This window comes from Telmatherina bonti (assembly GCF_933228915.1).
Source record: "Telmatherina bonti genome assembly, chromosome: 1".
NCBI lineage: Eukaryota > Metazoa > Chordata > Actinopteri > Atheriniformes > Telmatherinidae > Telmatherina > Telmatherina bonti.
Genome location: NC_136619.1, coordinates 32,258,974 through 32,264,973, shown reverse-complemented (window position 1 = coordinate 32,264,973; position 6,000 = coordinate 32,258,974).

Genomic DNA, 6,000 nt, shown 5'->3' with positions numbered 1-6,000 from the left:
GTTGCATTTGTGAAGACAGGGTTAACACTTTATTTAGACTTCAGCAATGCAATCAGCTGTGATGATAGGGGAGGAAGGAAGGTTTTGGTGAAAGTGTATGTGTGTGTGTGTGTGGGAGGGGGGGTCCTGAAACTGTCACACAGTGAAGAGTGCTGCCATCACCACTGTAATCAGTTTAGATTAGAGAATCTACATCCAAGCTGTGTCTTCACATGGCAGGGGAGCAGAAAGAACAGTAAAATAAGGATTTATTTACAAAGAATATGAGTGTTTCTGGAAAAAATGTCTTCTTGCTCTGTGTTTTCCAGCCTGCCAGAGGATCAGCTGAAGTCATATTGGTAAAATAGCCTACAAACCTTGGTGATTCCCTGTTATTTTCTCTTTTACCTTCATGTTGACATTTATTTTTTGGCACAAATTACTTTGTAAAATTGCTGCAGAAATGATGTCCCCAGATAATAAATTGTCATCACTTTGATGATGCCCTTCTCTTGCTCCATCATGAGTTAGACATTCATCTGACATTTGACATTTAGCTTAATGCGTCATTGTGTCCTCGCAAAACAGCTAGTTGGGCTTCAAACATTTGCAAACAGCGATGAGTGGATGGATTAACAAACATAAATCCTAAGAAACACTATCATGTAAAAGTATGAAGTTCACACACCTATAAAGACTAATCCAGATCTCAACATTTTAATCTAATCCTTTAGAAACCACAAATCTTTGATTATCTCATCCATAGTCATAGCATTCACAAATGGTGCAGTAGATTTTTTTTTTTTTTTTTTTTTTTGCTATATTGTGAAAAAGCTTCACAATTGTTTAAGTTAATTCATTCAGCAGCTTGCTAGAAAGGAGCTCATTAACCTTTTGAGTGTCGCCTTTCATCAAGTCCATCTCCTGCTATATTTGAATTAATTACCTACTGATGCATCATGAAGCTTGGAGACAGTCAGAGAAGGAAAAACAAGTGAGGGAGCCACAGAAAGGGACCAATGAGAGCATACCCTCAGTGTGGTCTGCCGGGTTGTCAGGCTTCATGTGGCCTGTTTGTGACAATGCAATGTGACAGCAATGGAGACAGTGTCCTGGGGGCCACATCCTTAGTGATGAACTCATCCGCTGCAATCATCCCTCTGCTCTCTCCTCAGCTTACTGCACACAAACATGCATGCATGTGTACAATACACTTCAGCTTCCCCACCATCACTCAGAAACACACAGGCACTGCATCCCCCAGCCCCTGCAGCACTATGCGACCTACATCTGGTGTTGGAGAGTGCAGGGGCTAAGGTTGGCCCAGGCCAGCCATCCCCCAGCACACAGTACAGAGTGTTTTTGTAGCACGTGACAAGTGTGAATGGCGGAGTACTCTCGCTGTGCTCCTTTTGTTCAAATATACGCCTCCAGCTTTGTTAAGTGCGTGAAAATCTGCACAAAAATTTATCTTGTCACACGAATGCACACGTGTAGATGGTAAGCAGGAGTACTTGCATGCTTAATAAAGAATTTAAAAAGGCTACTTAAATTGCTGCTGCAGACAAGGTTTGCCAGCATCTTGTCCTCTGCTCATCCAGCTGCACACTCTATAAGTTAATCATGCAGCTGCTCAGGTCATCCATGTAAAGACAGTGAGGGAAGCTTGTTAGTCTGATTATATCTGGTGATATTATCACTACAAAATTTAGGAAAGCATTAAAATACAAATTTTCAGATTTTTTGTGGAAAACACTTGATGGTTTTTTATCTGTAGAAGGAGCTATGTGAATACATGCTCTTTCCTTCCTTTTCCAAATTGAAAAGTAATTTTAACTTAAAAATAGTTGGGATTATGTAAAAATAAAGTAAAAGGAAAACATTAAACATTGGAAATACTGTGGAAAAAAAAAGAAAAAAGCTTGTTATTGTTAAATTCTCTTACTTGATCTCAATAACAGAAAAATGTCTTTATCACATTGGAATCATTTGAGTCATCTTCCGAAACTTTACAGGCTTTTTTCGCTCCATGACTCATCATCCAATTCAAACTGATACCTTAAGCACAACCTGATATGTCATCTAAATACACCTACATTCACGGGGGATCTTTTTGACAAGACATGGGGCCAGTTTGAGAGTTATGTTAATAACATTTCACAATTTCTCTTTTCTTTAAGTGGAGGAAAATCTTGAATTTAAGACTTTGTGAAATATAAATGTTTCTCTTCTCATATCTGTGCTTCCTGCAAGCAAGACAGCAATTATACATCGAGATGACAAGAGTCAATGCCCTGCTGTGTGCTTCATTGATCCAACACAGTCAATTTACAGTTTCGAATGTTAAGTCAGTCACATGGGAAAGGTAAAGGCACATGTTTTCTTTGGATAGAACATTGTTTGAAGTCAGTCACACAATAAATCTGTGTTTATTTGGTCCTTTTTGATTGGTAATTGCATGCTGCAACAGCTAGACAAGGTTTGTCAGATCAAACATCAGTAATCATATGTTGTATGTGTGTGTTTTTTTTGTTTGTTTTTTTTTTTGTTGTTGTTAACATGAGACTTTACTTATTGGAGTGGAAAGACAATGTATTCATACCATACCAGCAAAATGTCACCTGTGTTTAGCGACTTCAGATTAAGGATCACCGCCCTGGAAGTTTCAGTCACACCATCAGGACTGACTGGGTCAGCATCCATTGTCTGAAAGGTCGGTTTATTGAGGGGGGAAATCCTTCAACAATGTAAAAAAAAAAAAAAAAAAAGGCTTTGATAATATATCATAAGCTAATGTTGCCATGTGATTTTATGCTTTTAATGATTGACTTTTTATGCAGTAAATCATCCATAACATTTGTGCTGGAAATTTAACATCCATTTTGTTTTTAAATGGTTTTGTTATTGCAAAAAACACTTAATATAAAAACCACATAAGTAGTAAAAAAAAGAAAAGCCATTTTACTGCATAGGACCGCAGTACTACACTTGGATTGTTTGTCTGTTGCATCATACTCTGATTCATCCCTTTCAGACCAGATACAGTTGAAATCAATCAATCAATCAATCAATCAATCAATCAATCAATCAATCAATCAATCAAAGTTTATTTCTATAGCACTTTTCATACAAAAGTAGCACAAAGTGTTTTACACAATAAAAAGCAAAGCTAAAGCAAGGTTAAAAACACGCCTCCACATACAAAAACATATAAATCACCCAAAGTCGAACTCATACGCTCATGTTTTCACACACACTCACATAGGTAGAACATATAAAATGTTCTCATCCAACCCCTCAGTGAAACATTAGGAAACATTAGTTTAAAGCAGGATTCTAAAATCTGAGGGTTTTCAGGATAACTTTAACTTTCTAAGCCTCTGAACAAACAAGAATGTGGCAAAAACACATTGAAAAGGAAAAACTTGTTTTTATTGTAAATCATCACATTTCCTCTCATAATGAGACATGTTTGTTAAAAGGTTAAATGACATAAATGACATATTTCTCCATGATATAATGGGTTGAGTAACATCACAGACACAGGTTACACAGGAAGCAAGGAAATGTGATGCCAGGTAGTTTGGTACAATAGTCTGGTATTTTTGAGGAGCAAGGATCTATTAAAGTTTGCACTCGCAGACATGTTTGTGGAAGAGCATTTTGATGGAGAATTAAGCTGAAAAAGTTTGCAGTATTATGGCTTTAGATCTTGAACTCCAGAAAGCTACAGTAAAACAAAAGAGGAAATTCATGACAATCTGCCTTTCCAGGAATGCTTGAGCAGTAAAGGTTGCTCCAAGAAAAAGTTGCATAAGTTCAAATTGGAGTGTAACATCTGTGCAATTAAAGGGCTCTCTTCTCTAATCCTACTGTTAATTTGTGAGTTTATCATCAGAAGAATAACGAACTACTGAGATGAACATGTAAGGGTTGCAAGCAGAAAGACACTGCAGACTGCAAAGAATGATCAGCTCCTTGCTTAAAAATGACAAAAAATCAACCAGAAGGTCTGAAGAATGGTTTATGGAACCAAATCAAAACTACTCGATTGAGAAGTGTTATGTTTGAGAAAAGAAAAGCCTAAATTAAAAAGATACTCTTCCACTGTTATGAAAATAAAACACGGGGGTGCTTGTTTTATGGTATGTACCTGTTGTGTTTTGTATTGCCAGGAAGTAAATTTTCTCAAATATACTCATATATAAAGAAAAACATCAACAAATCTTAACCATGTATGGCAAGAGGGCCCAATTCTGGTCCTCCAGGTCTACTGTCCTGCAACAGGTCTACTGTCCTGCAACGTTTAGTTGCAACCCTCCTCCAACAGACCTGAATTAAACAAATGGCTTGTTACCAGGCCTCTGAAGGGTTGAATGACATCCAGATGAAGGGCTTCAGCCATTTGATTCAGGTGTGTTAGAGGAAAGATGCATCTAAAAGTCACCAGGATAGTAGATCTCCACGATGGGACTTGGGGACCCTTGATGAATGAAATCAGAGAAAATGTGAGGTTATGAAGCAAGATAATGTTCTACCACAGAATGACTGAACAAGAATAAAATTAGGCCTAATGTTTTCATTAAACTAGATCAAAGTACTGAAATTAAGCCAAAAGAAATGTAATGGAAGAACCATGACAGTTACTGAATAATTTAATTGTGGTTATGACTGCAAAAGGAGACACACCGGATAATGACTAATCTTCTCATTCCTATGCCCCTCACAGATACGTGAATAGCTAATTTCTCTTAACATGTAGAAAACATCTGTATTCTTCCATCTCTGAACTATGACCAAAGAAAGGTCACAAATTAGTAGTCTGTTTTCAGTTGACATGAACAAAGCTTGTCACAACTAAGGGTGGTATTGACGCTCACCGCACACGCTTATGTATTTAGTGATTAATAAGCTGTGTCTTACATCATCAGGATCCTGATTGCATAACATCTACCAGCTGGACAAGAACGAACAAACATGTACACAAATAAACACCCTTACTCATCCCTGCAGGTTAGTGTTGCTGTAAAATGGTCTGGACACACAGACATAACTGGATCTCATACCTGAACATCCTGTACAAATTAAAGCCATAGAGTATGTGGTGTGCCAACACACTGTACAGAACATTTAAATTCATGTAGGTGCTAAGAAATCATGCTGCAAACATGACAGTCTTGGACAAAGTCATCAAAGCAAGTTACAACTTGTATGTTTATGTCCACATGTATGCATGAGATTTTTCCAGGCACTCATTCTGTAACCAAAGACATGCATATTAGAATAATTGATCACTATAAATTAATGTTAGGTGTGTGTGAGAGCATGAATTGTTGTTTGTCTATTTGTGTTGGCCCTGCGACAGTCTGTTCAGATGTACCCTGCTGCCTCCCACCTGGTAATTGCACGGCTAGGCTTCAGCTTCCCTGCAACCCTCAAATGGAATAAGCTGAAATGAAGCAGAGAATTGGGAAATTAATGAATAAATGGTACATTTAGAAGCAAAAAGAGAAAACAAAAACTGAGATTGAATATAACAAGTTAACTCAGGGCATTGAGGTAGAGAGAGAGAGAGAGAGAGAGAGAGAGCACTGTGCATATCACCAATCCATAACAGGGCTGATAAAAGGGACAGACAACCTCATGGCCTCACACCCACTATCCATCAGTGTAACTAGTGTACAATTTTTTGTACTTTGGGAGGAAGCAGAAATATCCCAGAAAAAAACTTTTGTTTCTATCATAGTAAAAATGTACTTTTTAAAAAATTATTATTATTTATTGTTGTGTTTTGAGCCTAGGAGTGTCATTATTTTCAGGTCAGAAGAATCTTTTTCTCTTGTTCTAATGTACAGAGTATACAGTATAGTACAATAAACCCAAAATATAAAATCAGTCAGGACAAAAGAAATAAAATCTACAGCCTTCAGAGTTAAAATACTTTTTTGTTATTTTAACCAAGACTATACAAATCAAACCACGTTTACATATGCATTATTATTTTAATTATGCTTAAATGTT